At 41.3% G+C, this 20,920-nt stretch overlaps 1 pseudogene; it reads right to left on the bottom strand.

Annotated features, from left to right (window-relative positions):
* Window positions 1–22: 22 nt before the first annotated feature.
* Window positions 23–17,907, bottom strand: LOC149111154 (uncharacterized; annotated as a pseudogene).
* Between the last annotated feature and the right edge of the window lie 3,013 nt (window positions 17,908–20,920).

The following is a 20,920-nucleotide window of genomic DNA, read 5'->3' as shown; positions in this document are numbered from 1 at the left end:
AATTATCAAAAACTAATTTTCTTTAAATTGGTGGTAGCTGATATAAATCATCGAGAGCAACAATACTTACACCAGCAAAAAGCTGCGAGTTGTTAGTATCAAATGTCTCTTTTAATTGCTGATGAATATGGAGGAGAGTAGTGTTACCAACCATTGAGATCTCATCTATTATTATTAGCTTCAGCTCACACAGTGATAATCTCATTTGTGTTCTTTTCTGGTCAGACATTGCAGGTAGGACATCACCTGTATTTTTAGGTATTGCTAATGCTGTGTTTATGGTTGCACCATCAATGTTTATTACTGCTACTCCAGTAGGTGCTGCTAGTAAGACTGTTGGTTTCTCAGGATTCATTGGAGCATTTTTATACGTTTTTACAACAGTGTGGTAGATTGTTTTAATCAAATGGCTTTTTCCAGCACCACCTCCTCCAGTTATAAACAGATAAATTGGTTCAACATTTTGTGACTTCAGGCTGTTGAGGTTCTTCATTTTATTTCTTGCCCATGAAAGTACCCTGTCATATGCTTTGCATTGCATAGTATTTAATGATCTAACTGATTGACGCAATTGGTCATCAGATATTTGTGTTGGTTGATTATAGTGGAGCTCTGGCGGCCCGAAGGGCTGCCAAGCGGAGCCCCATACTCATATAGGAAAGAAAAGGAAACCCATGAGTTGATTTTCTCGTGGTTATCATGGCTAGTGGTATTGCTCATGGGCGTGTACACATGACAGCAACAGCAACGATGACGGAGTCGTGTAACATGGCGGCCATACTCCAAATAATAGGTTGACAGAGACATGCACCCTTGCTTTATCATGCACTTCTTTGATATTGGACATCCATGTCATGATCAACTGACATCTGTCAAAACAAGGTATCTGCAGACCAGTATCATGTGACCATATTGCAGGCTCAAGTTTACAGCTCATCAAGGTCACACATATTTTTGAAGTTGACTGCTGGCCAAGTGCTCGTTTTCAATTGGATTGCAGGCTCATGTCAGGTTAACTTGTTGAAAACAGGGCAGGATTGTTCGGAAGGCGGTTAACGCTAACCCAGGATTAAAAGTTAACCGAATTATAACTTTTTCTTCTATACAAATGTTTTTTGCTGCTTTGTTTTGTGTATATGTGACCCTCCACAGGAAAACAGGGATAAAGGTGATACCACGCTCACAACATGCTTCCACTCTAAAACAGAAGAATTTGGCTTCAGCACACTTAAAGCGTGTTCAGGAGCACAGTTCATTAGCAAGCTCTTTTGTTTGGTTGGACACACAAAGAACAAAAAAGCATGCTCATACTAACAATGCGGTCAAACAAGAAAGTGTGTTAAACTTCAAAAACAAAAGCTAGCATGCGACAACATGCTTTAGTGTGTGAAATAGCACAACATGCTTAAAGCATGCGATATTTTGTGTAAAAAACTATTTTACTAGTGTGCTAAAAGAGTTTTTGAAGAACGAATGGAACATTGCCGAACATTGCGACTGGATGTCGATTGAAACTGTGAGCACAGAACTTAAGGTTACTCACAGGACGGTTTTGTGAATCATGTATCCTCTCGTTGTCACAGATGTTCTAAACGCGTTTCAAACATTCCCCAGAATAATGTTCATGACACAGTTAATTGTAAACAGCATTTATTGAAGCGATGTACACAGATGACGCGAAGCGTAACAAATCGAATATCGAAGCGATGTATAGAAGCGTCGTAAAGAAGCGTCGTTAAGAAACAATTGAGAATTGGTGAAAACACTGAAATGGTTTCGAAAACTAAGAAACGAATAACGAAGTAGAAACTACAATTAGGCTAGCTAGAAAACTACTACAAACTTAGGAAACAAACGTTTGGTAATGCAAAGACAATAAAAGACATTCAATAATGAAAAAACTTACTTCTGTGTCCATGTGAGGGATTTCACATGCGTTGAGTTGAGCCTAAGAGTTTGATCTTAATACGATGACACGTTGACTAGAACTGGTTTTTTTGAACACGTTAGAAGAAATATTACCGTATACAAAGCATAATAGATTTCTTTGTTTCGTTTACCATATGTGGGCAAACACATCCACAAAAATAACCACAAAAAAGGACGTCCTAGGATTAATACAAAGAAACTTTAAAGGCTAGAAAGGAAATTAAAAACCATAAAGTATTTGGCGGTAACATTTCCGGCCCCTTAAACACTGTAAAGCTGTTTAAAACTATAAAGGCAAGAATTATAAAGGCTGAGCGAAAGATCTTATACTGAAACCTAGATTCCTAGGAACTAAGAAACTATTAATACAATTAAAAGTTCAAGTAATGTTCAGGCTTTCATGTAAGCTTGTCAGCAACTCATTTCCCATCATCATCAGCATCCATTCTTTCTTCTGTAGTGAGTAGGAGAACGAGCTTGTTCACTGGTCTACACAGTTCTGCTGCTTGGGTCCTAAGGACAACACTTCTGACAAAACCTTTAGCATCTGGTTCCACCTTTATAACTACGCCCATTGACCAAACATTTCGAGGTACATTCTCATCTTTCAGCAGGACAATGTCGTCGACCTTCAAGTTGCACCTGTCTTTGTTCTACTTGGGTCGCTCTTGGAGCATTGGTAAGTACTCCTTTTTCCATCGCAACCAGAACAGGTTGCAAAGGTACTGAACTCGATGCTGACGTTGGCGCATGTAAACATCATTGCACTGGAATTTGCCAGGTGGTGGTATAACAATGCTTGTCTTCATTGTCAGGATCTGATTGGGGGATAGCGGAACATGATCTTTAGCATCACTTGAGATAGCGGTGAGCGGTCTTTAGTTAATCATAGCTTCAACCTCACACATTAAGGTCTGTAAGGAATCGTCATCTAAACGACTCCCGTGTTCATGTAGGAGAGTATCAAGGATTCTACGTGCGGTCCTAATTTGCCTTTCCCAGACTCCACCCATGTGGCTTGCAGCAGGAGGGTTGAACTTCCAATCAATCTGTTGCTGGCAGAGCTTCTCTGTAATCTCCTCGTGGTCCATCTTGTTGACAGCTTGGCTTAGCTCTCGTTTCGCACCAACAAAATTGGTACCGTTGTCGCTCCTTATCTCGTGTACAGGACCGTGACGGGTGATGAAACGGCGAAGTACATTAAGGAAGCAGTCTATCTCGAGCGAGTGGGCGACTTCAATGTGACCTGCTCTGCTTATGAGGCATGTAAACAGTGCTCCATATCTTTTGCGTTCCTTGCGACCTTCTTTCGTAACGTAGGGACCAAAATAATCCACTCCGACATAGGTGAAGGGCAGTGCTGGGGTCACTTGGTCCTCTGGCAAATCAGCCATCTTCTGATCTTGGGGCATGGCTTTAATTCGTCTGCACGAGACGCATGAGGAAATCAGCTGACGTACCACGGAGTTAGCTCTGACAATCCAGTACCTTTCGAGTAGTTTAGCAAGGACGTGTCCACGTCCTGCGTGACCAAGTTGCTCGTACGTGTAACGGATAATTAATGTTGTCACGTGACTCTTTCGAGGCAAGATTATGGGATGTTTGGACTCTGCTGGAATGTCAGCATAATTCAATCGGCCACCGACTCGTAGAAGACCTCCACCAACAAATGGATCCAGTGATAAAGGAAGCTGGTCTTTCTTATTTCGGTCTTGCTCTTCTGGGGGCGTGTCCGTTCATGTCCCGGTTTGTTATCGCTTTCTTGATCGAGGCTCTTCAACTCTGTATCAAAGCTTTGGGACTGAGTGAAACAAATTATTGCGTGCTCTGCTTCTTCTAGCTCCTGAACGGTAAGAGATGAGTGGTCTTCGTTAAGCTTTCTTGCCTTAACGTTAATGGCGCTGGACGAGCCATGTTTTGCACTGATTCTTAATGCAATCTTCTTTCTTGGAGAATGGCTTTCACTCTCAAGAAAACCGCAACGGTTTTCTTTAAGCGATACCAGTCGGAGAAATGCTGGAGTAGCTTCATTAAGGTGGATGTAGGTGATGGGTCTGTGATCGTTGTTACACACGCATTCACTTGTTTCTTGACTTCTGGATCTTTGTTACTAATTTTGCCAAATGATGATGGTTGCGCAGGCCAATCTTTTTCGGGCTCCCACAGAAACTTCGGTCCTTTCAGCCAACGCTGTTGTTCGTTCAGTGCTTTAGCATCTAATCCACGAGAGGCATCGTCGGCAGGATTCTCTTTTGTGTGCACGTATCTCCACTGACTTGGATCTGACAGGTTACGAATCATTTGGACTTGATTGGCGACGAAAACTTGAAATCGTTTCTGATCGTTGCTGATGTAACGCAGCACTGTAACCAAGTCAGTGTGATATTGGATGATGTCAAGTTTTTCATCAAGTTCTTTCTTGAGAATCTCGCCGAGGCGAACGGAGACCGTGGCAGCAGTCAGTTCCAGGCGTGGGATTGTCACTGCCTTGATCGGCACGAGGCATGCTTTTCCCATCAGGAAAGAGCAGTGTATGCGATCGTTTTTGTCGCAAAGACGTAAATATGCCACTGAGCCATAGCCCATGGAGCTCGCGTCAGAAAATATGTGGAGCTGTCTGGACTTCACTTCTGTAAAGTCTATTGGCTTCACACAGCGAGGGACAAGTATGCGTTCGAGCAACGGCAGCTCATTTTGCCATTTTTCCCATTGGTTAAGGTAAGAGTCAGGAAGTTCATCATCCCAACCTAGCTTGTCTTTACAAAGGTCTTGAAGCAACTTCTTAACAGCCAGGGTGAAGGGTGCTGCGAATCCTAAAGGGTTGTAGATGGAAGATACAATTGAAAGTATTCCTCTTGTAAGCAGTTTATCCTTTATGGTGATGCGAAATCTGAATGTGTCGGATTCGACACACCACTGTACACCAAGAGCACGTTCAATGGGTAGCGCATCATAGTTTAGATCCAACCTTTTAACATCTTTGGAACATTCTTCCTCGGGAATGGACTCAAGGACATTTCGTTAGTTGCAGATGAACTTAGTAAGACGAAATCCACCTTTAGCGCATGCTTGACGCAAACCTTCGATTTGTTCCTTGGCTTTGGTTTCTGTGCTGACCGAACGGAGACATTCGTCCACGTAGAAGTTGCGGTGCATGGTACTTGCAACATCACTTCCGTGTTCTTCTTCGTTATCATCTGCTGTCTTTCGTAGGGCGTAGTTGGAGCATCTTGGCGAAGACACAGCTCCAAAGGGGTGAACAGTCATTCGATACTCCACAAGTTGAGCATTCAGTTCACCGTTTGGCCACCACAGGAAACGTAAGAAGTTGCGTTGCTCTATAGGAACAACGACTTGGTAGAACATGGCTTCGACATTGCCCATGAAGGCCTCTGGCTCTTGTCTGAAACAAGTTAGGACGCCGACCAGAGAATTGGTAAGATCAGGCCCTTGGAGTAGTTGGTCGTTCAGGGACATTCCAGCAAACTTGGCGCTGCAGTTGAAAACCACTCTGATCTTCTCAGGTTTTTTAGGATGGTACATGCCATGATGAGGTATGTACCACGCCTTAGCAGGATCTGTCTTCAGAGTTTCTTGAGGGACCTCTGCGTAACTTTTGTTGATTATTTCGTTGATAAAGGCTACATAATTGTTCCGATACTGGTTATTCTGGATCATTTTCTTTCTTTGCCAGAAGGCTCACTTAACGGCTCGTTCTTGATTGTTCGGTAGATCCACTTCAGACTGCCGGAAAGGGAGAGGGATTTCATAATGACCCGCTGTAAGCCGGATACCGTTGGACACTTTCGTAAGAAATCTTCTATCTTCCTGGCAATGGCCCAGTTCTTCTGGAAGGTTGCTTGAGGCTTTCTCACTGAAGTCGAGCTCGAACATCTTCAGTAGTGACTTAGGGCTGACGATTTCTTTTATGCTCCCCACTTCTCTCACTGCGATCCTGTTTACGGTTACTTTATTAGTTAATGGTTCCGTTGTTACTTGCAGAGGACCGCTGACCGTCCAGCCGTGATTGAGTCTTAAAGCAAAAGGACCATCGCCCTTGTTTGGTACCATGCTATGCGGAACGAGCGCAGCTGGGCAATTACTTCCTATTAGCAGGCCAATGTCCAAATCGTGATCGTAGGCTGGGATTTCATTAACAATTTCTTTAAGATGATCTAAGCGACTGACAATTTCAGGCATTGGAATCTGGTCATGACCGACAGGAATCTCGTCTCTTGTGTAAGCTTGTGGTAATTCAATAGGATTTCTGCCGTCCAGATCAGTAACCACCAGGTCCTTAACGAGGCTGTGACCATGCATAGTTCCTAACTGCAGCATTGTCTTTTGCCTGCTGCTTCCAAGATGTTTTTCAGGCTTTTGGTAAGGAAGCAAGCTACACTTCCATTGTCATAAAAGGCATAGGTCTTCACTGCCTTATTGGTCTCCTTCTGCTTAACTATCACGGGAAGAATAGCTTGCAAAATAATATGTTCGTTATTGTCGTTGTGCGGAATATCCATGCAGGCGTTGTTGACTTTAACAGTCTTCCCGTTTAGCTTTTCGTCGGCGTTGCTTTCTTTCACGAATGAAAAGTCATCCATGTGTAGTAGGGTGGGGTGTGGTTTCTTACATTTCTTACACACTCTCTTCTTGCAGTTCTTGGAAACGTGATATCTTCTGTAGCAGCCAAAACACAAGGATTTTTCCTTAAGAGTTGTTCTTCCCTCCATTACCGGTTTTCTCTTGAAGATTTCTCAGTCTTCGAGATCGTGTGGCTTCTCACAGAGAGGGCATCGGTCAGCAGTGATATTTAGGTGGGGAGACCCAGCCCCGTTTGGAGGGGAGGAGTTGGCATCTATATCCAAGGTTGTGACAAAGCTGGAACTTTTGGGTTGTACGATTTGGGCTTTGTTTTGGCACTGTCAAGCGCTTCTTTGCTGTAAATCGGGTCGTTTGCAGATTCAGCCACATGCTCCACAAATTCAGTCAAGTCTACGAAGCTTGCAACTTTTCCGTCCTTTCATCTGCCCTTTACTGCGGTTTTGCGCCACTTTGTTTGCAAGTTTGTTGGCAATTTCTGCATGACGGTCTGCAAGTTTGGAGGATGATTCAAAACAGCCAAATGTGCGAGGCTTTTCACTGCGTTCTTCCATTTGATAAGAAAGAGGGAGAAGCGCTTTAGGGCTGGAGCATCGTCATACTTAATGAATGGCCAGTGGCTGAATTTCTGCATGTAGGCAGTAGAGACCTTGCGTGGGTCTCTGTACTCCTTTTCGAGAAGTTTTCACGCTTCTTCATATCCTTCTTCTGGCTCGATGTGGAGGGAACCACCTATCGTCTCCTTTGGTTGTCCAGCAAGACGTTGATCAAGATAATAAAGCCTGTCCGTGCTATTAACTACCTTTGAGTGTATACATGCATCGAACGCCATGACTAAAGTCTTGAACTCCATTGGATCCCCATTGAATTTTGGAATTTCTGGTTGGGGAAGAGATATAGCAGTGGCTAATTGTCGTTGCGAAGTGATCATTTGCTGAATTTGTTCGTGTTAGAATTTAAATACTTCTTCAAGAATTTCTTCCTCATCTGTCTGGCTGGGCACTTTGTCACCATCTTCTCTTTTCGTTTTGGTTTTGATTTCGCGAGGGAAGGTAAGGTAAAATTCAGATGCTGGATTCAATGGTGAGGCTACATGGCGCGTTTCACTTTCTGTTTTAACATGAGGTCTGCCACCCATGGTTGTGGCTGCCAACGAAGGCAGTGCGCGTTTTGCATTAGAAGAGGATTTCGCTTCCGGAAGGTTAAGAAATTGAGTTTTGTCGTCGTTCAAAGTTTTTTTAATTTTCTCCTCTTCGATTTCAGTAAAAGCCCTTTCTCTTGCTTGCACTTTTGCAATCTTAAGTTCAAGCTCGAGTTGTTTTTCGGCTACTTCCAGTTGTAGCTTCTTTTTCAGCATGGATTTCTCAGCCAATAACTCTGCAACCTTTGCTCTTTCTTGTGCCCGGGCCGAAGAAGACAAGCATATCGACAAGCGCGACTTGTGTGACTTGCGTGACACATGCGTTTGCTGCGAGCCCGAGCGTTTATCTGAAAGGCAGTCTAATTGATCAGTTAGGCGTTCTTCGCAGATTCTATCCAATCCACCACTTGTTTCCGGTATTCAAAAATTTCACTTTCTTTTGAACTGAAATGGAGAGCCGCTCTTTCTTTGTCTTCCGGTAAAGTTAATTCATGAAGATGTCTATCATAAGCATCTTGAAATTGTTGACATAATCTGCCAAGATCGGTAAGTTCATTCTTTACCAGGTGCAGATTGTTTTCGTCACACATCAATTCAGTCATTTCTCTCCGTTTGCAGGAAACCGCCCTTAATGCAGTGATTTGGTCGTTTTTGAGACGCCGAATTTTTTCTTCTTGGCCCTTCTCGGTAAGTTTTCAAGACCTTACGCTCGAGGCTCCTAGTTCTGAGTCGTTATCAAGATCTTCATTGAGCGGTATTTCTTTCGCTTTATCGATGTCTAGATTAGCATTTATGAATTCATCATCTTCCATTTTGTCATCGCCATGTGCATTCGTGACGTTTTCTAAGGCCCCATTGTCCGACCACATGCGTTTTTTTGCTTCCATATCACGTTCATTCGAACCAGCCATTTTCCTTAAAATTTAGACGAACCAAGCATTTTAATAATACCGTGACGTTTATGTTAACTGGTGCGTACTGAGACATTAGAGGACTTTAGCCAAGAATTTTCGAAACGAATGTGAGCGCAGAACTTAACATTACTCACAGGGCGGTTTTGTGAATCACGTATCCTCTCGTCACAGATATTCTAAACGCATTTCAAACACTCCCCAGAATAATGTTCGTGACACAGTTTATTGTAAACAGCATTTATTGAAGTGAAATGATGTACACAGATGATGCGAAGCATAACGAATCGAATATCGAAGCAATGTATAGAAGCGTCATAAAGAAACGTTGTTGAGAAACAATTGAGAAATGGTGAAAACGGTGAAACAGTTTCGAAAACTAAGAAACGAAATAACGAAGTAGAAACTACAATTAGGCTAGCTGGAAAACTACTACAAACTTAGGAAAGAAACGTTTGGTAATGCAAAGACAATAAAAGACATTCAATAATGAAAAAACTTACTTCTGTGTCCACGTGAGGGATTTCACATGCATTGAGTTGAACCTAAGAGTTTGATCTTAACACGTTGGCTAGAACTGGTTTTTTTGAACACGTTAGAAGAAATATTACCTAATACAAAGCATAATAGATTTCTTTGTTTTGTTTACCATACGTGGGCAAACACATCTGCAAAAATAACCACAAAAAAGAACGTCCTAGGATTAATACAAAGAAGTTTTAAAGGCTAGAAAGGAAATTAAAAACCATAAAATATTTGGCGGTAACAGAAACAATATCAGTTACCGTTATTTGAAACTTCACTGTGTTTGTATTTAAACGATTGTTCTTTGTTGTTGGGTCGCAGTTTCCACAAATGGCTAAATTTCAATCGTAATGTTTGCATAATTGAATGGCTTAGTGCAAGACTGACGTAACTGACTTTTTCGGGTGAAAAATGATTTTTTCGTTGAAAAGCGCCAAATTTTTGCATGTGGTCTCCAATGTAATAGGAAAACATTGCCCTGTGTTTGGATTCCTTGTTTTTTTCGCCTGATGTATAAAACAAAGTGAAAAGTTTACTCGCTCAAAGACGGGATCTGGAAATGAATTTCTTCAACTACGTTGTGACGTAAGCTTGCGTTTGCATTATTTTGGCGCGCAAGACAACATCAAGCTTTCGATCAGACAAGTTGAAACCTCACCTGTTGCATGAAGTCCACTTATTTGACACATATTTGCGCCCGCCTGGCGGTAAAAGGACTTCATTAAGTCCGGAAACCCGTAAGTCACTAGCATATCTCAAAGAAGCGAGATGTGTTGCTGTTCCAAGATCGCTAAGCAATCGAAGGCACACTGAAACCAGGCGAGGAGTTTGAAAGCACTTCTCATGCAAAAAAATGAGTCGATGGCGAGAAGTGGCCCATTTGCCAAATGTTCCTCTGCAGAACGTTTGGAAATAAAGAAGTACTTTTAGACTCTTAAAAAATCTGTTTAGTCGACCCGTAGGCCTTGCCGTGTTGAAGTTGCTCAGGGATATCCCATAATAATCTTTAATGCATCTCGATAGGTCTTGTCAGTCGATCTCAGTCGGCAATGGAAAACGTCACAAAGTTACATTTTGCTCGGCCAACGGAATATTAATTAAAACAGAATCGATGGAAAAGATATTTTTTTCACTGAGAAAAGTAATGTATTACTTCATTTAGACAAAAATAGCCCTAAGCCCCGATTCTTTCCAGGAATAAATGGCCAATGTTTTCATGTAAGAGAAATGATTCATCCAAAGTCGCGATTGTTGACCATTGTTGTGTTACGGTGTGACAGTTGACCTTTCGGGAACTGGGGCAAACAAACGCCAATCATATTATGGACTAGCAGCTTTCGATTACTTGCCTTTATTATCATGGAATCCCAATGGAATGATTTGTTTGTGAGGTTAGAAGATGGTGAGAGAAAGAGACAACAGTGTAAGTCTTTTTTCTTTAAATATGCCATTCCTTTTGCTATATATTTTCCGTTTGTTTTCGGTTTTCCCACTTAGATTCAGTTCAGTGTTTTCACAAATATACAGGGTATTTAATTATCGCGGAGACGGAGGAATTTCAGATTGACTCAGCCGTTCAAGTACTGTAATTTGGAAAAATCGTCTTTCTTTGAATGTCAAGCATTAATTCCTTGTGGCAACATTTCACGAAATATGTTTTATAAGGTATTTGTTATTTGCCACGCAGTCAAAGTAATGGGAAGCTGCGCTGTTATAGCTCATTGAATTTCTAAACGTTTTACATCGCAGTAGCACCTATGAAATGTCGCATTTCGCTAGTGATTTTCACTTTTTTTTTGAAAGAATGCAAACCGAACTCTCTTTTGTTGTAAACGAGTTTCATGTTTTCACTGATTGCAAAACATTTCACTCTCAGAAGATAGGTAACCACCGCTAATAGACACTGGTCATTGACTTTATTTAGATTCACGATCATGCATGCTGTGTTTATGAAATGAAGTGTTTTCTTGTTTTATTATTTTCCCTAGGCTACCACCAAAATAGAACTAACCCTAGCACAAAGTGTTTAGAGACTCTAACCCTAAGCCCTAGCCCTAGCCCTAGCCCTAGCCTTAACCCTAAACCCTAGCACTAAAACGGTAACCCTAACACTAAATGCTAACCCTAGGCCAAGGGTTAGGGTTTGCTTTTAGGTCTAATGCTAGCCATGGCGTTATGTTACCTTTACTGTAACTGTCAAGTTATAGGCTCATCTTTCTTTAAGGCCCATGTTCATCCATTTCGTTTTGCAGCCCTGTATTATTGTTTTGAAGTCACCGTTGTCCTAATGTTTCTTTCTTTTTTCCGAAGACAAAGCACAAACCAGCTAAAAAAATGTACAGGGCTATGCTCTTCTACTCAATTGAAGACAACACGCAAAAATTCGGGCGCTTTTGAACAAAAAAAATCATTTTTCACCCAAAAAAGTCACTTACGTCAGTCTTGGACCAAGCCATTCAATTGTTGAACTCAGTGTTTGATCTGCCTTCGTGACAACATGTGTGAAGAAGCACTATTTCCACTGCCACTTCATTTTAAAAGAAAACATTGAGCAATAAATGTTGATATAATTCGTTTAGAATCTTCTTCTCCATGATATTTCAAACAAATTCCTGTAGTGTCGTTTAATGCGGAGATTCACTTTGCTAGCTTGCATGCATGGTGACAAACTTTGCGTCCAAATAAGCCAGCATTAATCGAGTGCCATTTTTGCATGGAAATACATTCATTTCCAGTGTTTGCACGGTTAATTGACGCCTTGTCGATGTTTACCGATCTTATTGGCAACTTATTACCCAGTCTCTACCAAATTATTATTTCCGGTACTTACTTTTTTGTTTGGTTTTAAAAGAGAAGTTTTTTGCCCTTACCTCCCCTGATTTTGATCTGTTGCGGTGTTCCTCTATTGCAAAACTCAATTCTCTATCAGCTTTAAAAAATTTGAGATTAAAAAAGCCATCACCATTATAGTTTAGTAAAGTTGAATTCATCCATTCAAACAGCCACAGTTATGACATTTGTTCAAAACAAACTTGAGCTGTTCAAATGCCTGATGTTTTCTGTTCAAAAAAGTTTTGGCACACAAAAATCGCAAAAACAAAACATTTTCATTGCCAGTTTTTCAATTTGTAACCAAGCATGCACATCAATTAGCAGTCTGGGACTCCAGGACATATATTGTGCAATCTGTGCATCGTTTTTACCTTGCTGTAAACATAACAATGTTGGCTAAACCAATGTCAAATTCAGAACCAACACAACCAACTGATGTAAAATGAACCACATGTAACAAGGTCGCTTTAGTTCATTTTCAGTTCTAATTTTCAAACTATTTTTATTAGTGTTGGACAACGCGTTCTAAGTAGAAGTGTTTAGAGGCAACGCCATTGTTAATGACGCAATTAGAGATGTCTTTATAGAACACGCTGATCCATTGCCGGAGATTTGGTCCAAAGTTGAAAGATTTGAAACATTTTTGGATAAAGTTCAACTGAATCAAAAGCTTTTTCGAAATCTAAGAAAACAGCTATACCTGGTTTGTTTTTAATTTTAGTGAAGTCCATTGTGTCTGCTATTAGTCTGATACTTTCTCCAATGAATCTACCCTTTACGTAGCCGGACTGACAAGGATGTATTACACTTGGCAAGATCTTTTCCAAGCGAAGAGCAATAGTTTTGGTCACAATTTTGTAGTCAACATTAAGTAGCGAAACTGGTCTCCAATTTGTTAAATATTCCGCATTCTTATTCTTTTTTGGGATTAAAGAAATAATACTTTGTCGTTGAGAGATAGAAAGTGATCCGTGTTGAAATGCACCATTAAAACTTTCCACCATGAATTTACCAACAGGGTTCCAAAAAAAGTGATAAAACTCTGAAGTAAGGCCATCTGTACCTGGTGTTTTATTGCTTTGCATTGTCATAAGCGTTCGTTTACATTCATCGATAGACATAATACCTTCACAAATGTTTGCAGTTTCTTCTGATAATACATTTTCCATATTAAAGAATTCGATAAACTCCGAGCTGTTTGGATTCATGTTTTTGATGTATATATTTGTATGAAAAAGCGCTCTTCCTCTTCAAGAATCTCTCTCGGGTCGTTTAATTTTGCGTGATCATTGACTTTTAAGGTTGTTATATGTTTTTTCCTTTGGTTTGTTTTTTTTAAATTGTAGAAATACTGTTTTTCTCGCCATGTTTATACCAGCACGCTCTGCTACGTATAATCGTGCCACGCGTCTTACCACTTGCTATTTTTGAAAGCTTGGTTTTTGTTCTTTCTATTTCACTCCTTAGGGAATCACTGTACGCTGTCTGGAACTTGCACTGCAGCTTGATCATCTCCAACAAAGGGCAGGCTCTTTGTTACACTTGCTTTTTGCTTTTTTTTTTAAAAAATTTTATGGTAAATGCTCTGATTTCCACTTTAATCATTTACCAGAACAAACCCTTGTCCTCAGTTCCCTGATGCTTTTTGGTGAACTCTGGAATCAAGAAATTTGATAATTCTACATATTTCATGTCCGACAACATCGAGTTGTTAAATTTCCAGAAGCCGGACCCACGAAGCGATTCATGTTCGGAGAAAGATGTAGAGAGCACGACTGCAGAGTGGTCAGAATAAATATTTGGAATTATTTTGCTCTCGCAAATTCAATTACTCAATTGATTTGAAACAAAGAGGTGATCTAGTCTACATTGTATTTTCATTGAGGGGTTCGCCCACGTAGGGCCAAATGAGTCTGGGTTTTTGTAGCACCAGGTATCAAGCAGATTATGCGTTTTAATCAAAGCCTTGAGTTCAATAGTGGAAGCTTTTCTAATGTCAACAGGTTTGCCACCTCTTTTGTCTAAAGTGCCGATTAAGCAATTAAAATCACCCCCCAACACAAGATTTTCATTTCCACATTTGCCGAGGATCTTATTTGAAAGCGCCCTTAGGAATACAACCTGTTGGTTTGGATCGTTTGGTGCATAAACATTAACCAGTACAACTTTTGTATTATCAATAACAGTCTCTGCTAAAATATATCTCCCATGATCATCTGAGGGAACTTTTTTAATGTTTACGTCAAGCCATGGTTTAAATGGAATCATAACTCCTCTGCTATGAGACAACCCATGGCTAGATACGATTTTGCCTCCCCATTCTGTCTCTCATCTTCCGATAGTATCGAACGAGGAATAAGTTTCTTGGAAAAAAGTTGTATCTGATTTTTTGTTGATGTAGCCAGCAAAAAAACCTGTCTTTGCTTTCTCAAACCGTTTAACCCTCTTACATTTAGCGATATAATTTTATACATTTAGATTCTCTGCAGGAGGCGAAGTCACAATATTCCAGAGAAAAAATTAAGCACTTGTTTATACTATAGTTACTGTGCGGCAAGATATCATAACTTAGTATTAATATTCTTTTGTTGACCAAGTTAAAGTTAGATAGATAAATACATTTGAACATACTTAAAACAGAAACACAACAACACACAACACAAGCTACTCACTACTTCAGACTTACCTATGCTTTTGTGTGGCGTTTACTGACTGGGTCAAAATTGGGGTACTAGCGGCAGCAATTTAGCAATGGTAGAGTTGTACGGCAGAGCAAGAGTCAATTAAACATATTTAAAACTAACCGTTCATTAAACATCCACACAGAGGGAAAAGAGCTGCTTCCGGTCCTCGGTAGAGAAAGCCGTTGATTAAAAGTTTTTCTACCTTAAAGTACGCTTCTTTCTTTTCACGTTTGGCAGCCTTGAGAATGGGGTATAACTTCCTTCTTATCTCATCCACTTCTTTTGGAAAGTTGTCGGATATTCCAATGTTAGTGCCCTTAGGAAGGTTTTTGATGAACAACTTTATGAAGTTCTTGTCTTGATAAGCGAAAACTTAGAGTATACATCATGATTCTTGCCTTGACTAGCACTTATCTTGCAATGAGTTTTCAAAGACCATGCTTTGTAAGGACAGATGGCAGGAGACACACATCAATTCTCTTGAATCCCGGAACACGTCCTGGGAGTAGAAGTGCTTGCTCTTCAGCAGTGTTCAGGATAAATTTGACTACCTACTAGATGGTTTCTGAAGACGACTCACTACTTGGAAGTCGTTTCTTGTTTCCATTCACCCGCACACAATCCGTTCTTCCTGTAGTGTTTAACAGGGCTACAGAATCGGTTTTTGTTTATGCAGTGAAAAAATAAGAATGTCTTGTAAATTCTTTTACCGTGATAATAAAAAGTCATACGTGTTTGCTGGCGATGTTTGTGTGACCGGCCGGAAATGTTAACTTCATTGCAGTTCAGTGAACTGTGGATAGCACCCAGGATGACCAGGTCAAGTTCCGTGGAAGTCAGCTCATGACAGTTGTTTCTGCTTTCAACAAATTCATCCAGCGAAAGGCTTGCACTGCACGGTTTTTCGCCCTCACCAAATTTCCAGCTGCATGTATTTGTGGCGAATGCAATTACTTTTACTTTCTCTGATAAGTCCAATTCCAGGCTTGTAATACACAATGAATCTTCTTCCTCGTTAGATTCTTCGCCACTCTCTGAACTGTCATCCTCGTCCCAAGGTGGGTCATAAGCCTCTTCATCATCGGCATTATCTCACACTTCAAAGTACAACTTGGCAACTTTATCAAAACTATCAACATCTGTCACAACATGTAAAATTCCGTTCTAGAGCAATCCATGTTTAGTTGCATAACAACTTATGATAAACTGTAAGACCCACAGATGTATTTATTATGTTTATTCGTAGTCATAGTTACAAAAAATCTTTAAATCCCATAATAAGTTTTTTTTTCAGAATTTACGTGTGCAAAAAAAATGTGACAACCACGGTCAACCATGGATATATCATCAGCAGTACTTTACACCGGAGCAAAGGAAACTCAAAGGTCATAAGAAATGCTTACATTTCAAGAACACTAACATTCTAACAAGGAAGGTGATCAATTTTTAAAATGTTATGCCGGTGTTTGATGTTATTCAGATGCTGTCTCTTATTCATCGTTCAACGTGGTCATGAATTTTCCGACTAGTTTTTCTCCTGTTCTTTGTTGCTTTTAAAAATGCTATTAGCCTAATTGTCGCTATTTTCACTGTATTTTAGAGTGTAATAAAATTGCAACTTTTTTCAGCGAGGGAAATCGCAAATTTTCTGCCACGTTTCCTTTTGTTCTAGCGTGTACTTGAGTGTTCTAGCTGCTAACTCGCACACTAAGCATGTTACAGTTAGCACGCTAATTAAAACAAAAGGTTTAGCGTGTTAACTTCTTCCAAACAAAGCATTGTGTGTCCTTCATTGTTCTACGAATTTAATATGTGCATAAAGCGTCTCTTAGGACACACTAAGCGTGCTGTGTTAGTGTGTTGTGAGCGTGCTATTACCTTTATCCCTGTTTTCCCATGGAGGGTCACATCTGGTGATTATTAAAACTCAAAACAGAAGGCCAAACAATATACAGAAAACTTCACCACAAAGTTGAAAACTCAAATCAAAATTCTACCTTTTCCTGGGTTAGCTTACTCAGGCTCTGAACAACCAGGCCCAGAAGCTACACTTTTAGGCTGGCCTAAATCTATATGTTACATTGTTATTGCTGATGGAACATGATTTTTGGTAGTTTGGGAATTTGCAGCAAGCTGTGAGGGTACTTGTTCATTGAATACCTCACCTGCTGACGATTCATCTTGGAATTCTAGTTGTATTTCAGCATTTTCTTGATCATTTATAGGGTCATATGAATGTTAGACAGTGCCGTGGTTGTTTCTTAGCCATTGCAATGCTTCTGTCACTGCTTCTGAGTCAGGTTCAAAGATTGCTCTGTTATGTTCTACAATGTTTTGTACTCCTGGTTCATTGAATTTTGACACATATGTATGATCACTTCCTAGGAGGTTAGATTCATCCCTCCATGGGTAATAGAGCATAAGTAGATGATGGAAAAATAGCTCAGGTTGTTTTCTTTGATTTGGTGTATGATATCTGATAATAGCTTTGACTTTTCTACACCTCATAGTTTTATCAGTATTCATCAATTCATTCATCATTAGGCAAATATGGTGAATCAATAGAATTGCTATGTTGAATTTCAGTTATGTCATCTGTAAGCACTTCTGGTTGTGCATCAATACTTTCACTGTTTTCCTTCTATAGTCCTTGTAGTAATAAGCTGCAAATTGTGCAAGGAAAAGATTATCTACAGCAGGAATAGAGGCTGGTCTAATACAGTAGCGTTTAATGATGTTGGATTTGAATATATCTGTACTTTCATCGTCCAAGTCATTAAGTTCTTGTTTTGTCTTTGTATTTCGTACCTGTTTGTCTACCGAGTCAGTATTGACAAACACCGTCGCAGGGAAAATTTTCCTTAGCCAGAGTTCAGGCATGCACCTGTATACACATTCCTGTGAGCTAACCTCTCTTGTTGATAGAAATGCAGCACCTATTTTTCTTAAGCCATCTCTAATGTTCATGTTTGCAGCTTTAGCTTCTTTGGCTGCATTCATTATTTCTTGTGAACATTCTGTTTCATCCTTTGTGAAATAAGAGCAGATATAAGTAATGCATTTGTAATGATCAAACACTGGCTGTAAGTCTACATTGGGTTCAAACCCCTTTATACCAGCGATGAAGTGGTTGTTTATGAAACAACTGTCAACTGGTCTTTTTAAATGTAACTCATAATTAGAGTCTGGTGAAGTAGCTAGTGCTGAGTGATACTGTTCTTCTGTAATACCAACAGAGCTGAAAATATCATGTTCAGTTAGTGAAGAATCATAGCTAGATTTACTTGGATTTAATACCTCATCTATATTCTGTTTTACCAAGGAAAGTGTAAGAAGCAGCATTCGAGTATTGGAACGGAGATTTATTCTGATCAACAAATGACGCAAACTACATCTGGTTCAACTGCTTTGTGAGATCTGTTGCACATGGTTGTGTAATGATGCGTAAATACATTTGATTGGCTTAATCAACAATAGAACAAAACTCGTGTGGTTAAATATCAAATAGCAAGTCACGCAACTTGTCACATCTTCCCTTTCTCCAAAAGAATGTTAAAACAAAACACACTGTCATAATAAGTTCTCAACAAAGTTCTCCTTAAGAGGTAACAAAGTCTTTAAACCAACCGGGTGGCTTTAAGTGCCGTTGTGGTCTCTGTGACCTGGTGGTTTCTCTTAACACCCATGGGGGGCATTCTTCGGGTGGGGCAGATTCATCAGCTTCAACACTTGTGGGTGCAGGGTTGTCTGGGGCAGCTATGTCTCCTGGCAATGTGGCCTCGTTTGATTCTCCTGTCTTGATTAGCTGCCTTCGATTTCTCCTGTAAACCGCATTACCCACTTGTACTCTGAAACTCCTGGGGCCTGCGTCAGCTGTGCATGTTCCAGAACTCCACGTTTTCTCACCGGGAAGCCTCATACGTACTGCGTCCCCTACACTGATTGGCTCCAAGGGACTGGCTTGCTTGTTGTAATAGAACTGTTGCTGTTGCTTTGTACCCACCAGTTTGCGAGTATCTTCTTCCGTGGGAAAGTTGGGCTGTAATAGGGAGCCTGCTATGGGGAGCAGTGTCTTACAGCGGCGGCCCATCAGACGTTGGGCAGGGCTGGTTCCAATTCCAGCTGTTGGCGTGTTGCGCCAGTCTAATAGTGCTTGAAATTCTGACGTTCCGGATGCCTTGCACTTTCTAAACAGGTTTTTCACGGTCTGGACCGCTTTCTCTGCCTTTCCATTTGACTGAGGATACGTTGGCGACGATGTCTTGTGCTCGAACATCCATGTCTTTGCGAAAACTGCAAATTCAGCAGAGGAGAACTGTGAACCATTATCCGTGACAAGGGTGTCGGGTACACCATATCTTGCAAATACTGCTTTCAGCTCCTTGATTACAGCACGGGAGGTAAGGCTGCTCAGGCGAGCTACCTCTATAAAGTTACTGTAGTAGTCGCTCACAACTAACAATACTCTGTTGTCGAACTCACAGAGGTCAGCAGCGACTTTAGCCCATGGCCGTGCGATGAACTCATGTTGCAGTATTGGTTCCTTTCCTTGGCCAGTGCGATGAGTCATACAGACGTCACATCTGGAGATGTACTCTTTGGTCTCCGTGGTCATATGTGGCCAATACAGGGTGTCTCTTGCTCGGCGTATGCTTCCTTCAATGCCAATGTGTGATGCATGTGTCTTCTCCATAAGTTCCTTTCTTAAAACTGCCGGAACAACAATCTGCTGCCCCTTAAAGACAAGCTCATTCTGGATGGTTAGCTCATCACGCACGTCAAAGTAAGGGCGCACACATTCAGGAGCCTGTGCCCTGTTCTCAGGCCATCCGCTTCTGATGATGTCTCATAGCTTCTGCTGTACTGGATCATCTGCCGCTGCGTTCTTCAGTTGTTGCAATCCTCAGTCACGGGAAGCCATACACAGTGATCTATGTCTTCTAACTCTCTTGAAAACTCAGTAGCATTCACCTCTGGCAGGTAGGCGCGACTCAGTGTGTCTGCAAGAAGCATCTCTTTTCCTTTCTTGTACCTGACTTGCAAATTATACTTCTGCAGGCGCAACAGCATCCGCTGAAGACGCTTCGGGGTTGCAGCCAGTGGTTTTATGAAGATTGGCTCCAAGGGCTTATGGTCGGTCTCCACATTTACCAGGTCTCTGCCATAGACGTATGCATCAAAACGATCACAAGCAAAAACAATTGCAAGTAATTCTTTTTCTATTTGGGCATAGCGTGTTTCAGCCGGTGTCAGTGCTCGTGAGGCGTACGCGATGGGCTGTCCATTCTGCATCAGCGCTGCCCCAAGCCCAGACTGGGACGCATCACACTGCAATGTGACCTCCTCTTTAAGATTGTAATAGCATAGAACTGGGGTGCGTGTCACCATCTCTTTTAGCTTCTCAAACGCCGTTTGTTGAGCTTCATTCCAGACCCACAGTACATTAGACTGCGTTAAGTCCCTTAACGGCTTGGTGACATCTGAAAGGTGTGGAAGAAACTTCGCGAGGTAATGGGCCAGTCCCAGAAGTCGTTGTACTCCAAGCTTGTCTGTTGGGGCTGGCATCTCAATGATAGCTCGAACTTTGGCAGGATCTACCTCTAGTCCCTGGTCGGTTGCCATGTGCCCAATGAAAAGCACCTGCGACTGTCGCAATTTCAGCTTCTCCGGATTTAGACGGACATTCTTTGCTTCGCATCGTTTGAGGAAGTTGAGAAGATTTTTGTCATGGTCTCGTGTCGCTTCTTCAAATGTCTCGCCATATCCAACTGCAATGAAGTCGTCCGCTACTACCTCAATGCCGGTCATACCTTCAATGAGCTCGTACATTTTCCTTTGAAACACTTCCGGAGCTGATGAGATGCCAAACGGCATGCGCCTCCAGCGATAGCGGCCAAATGGCGTTTGAAAGGTCGTCAGGTATGACGATTCTTCATCTACGCTTACATGCCAAAACCATTACGAACATCCATGACCATGAAGACTTTGGCTCCATGGAGGCGTGTCGCAATGTCTTCCACTGTCGGGAGTTGGTACTTCTCTCTTTGTATGGCACGATTCAGGTCTTTAGGGTCAAGACATATGCGCAGCTTTCCATTTTTCTTTGGGACAACAACAATGGAGCTTATCCATCTGGTGGGCGTGGTTACTTGGGCAATGACACCTTGTGCTTCCAGAGCGTCCAATGTATCCTTGAGCTGAGGCCTTAATGCCACTGCAATGCGACGTGGGGCGTGCTGTACAGGCGGGACAGTTCCATCCAATCTAATTGTATATTGACCATCAAGTTTTCCAAGGCC

The sequence above is a fragment of the Orbicella faveolata genome, unplaced genomic scaffold (genome assembly GCF_042242905.1).
Source record: "Orbicella faveolata isolate gen_17 unplaced genomic scaffold, um_ofav_v1 contig_24, whole genome shotgun sequence".
Taxonomy (NCBI): Eukaryota; Metazoa; Cnidaria; class Anthozoa; order Scleractinia; family Merulinidae; genus Orbicella; species Orbicella faveolata.
The sequence above is the reverse complement of the archived record's forward strand: the minus strand, read 5'-3'. Positions and strand labels throughout refer to the sequence as shown.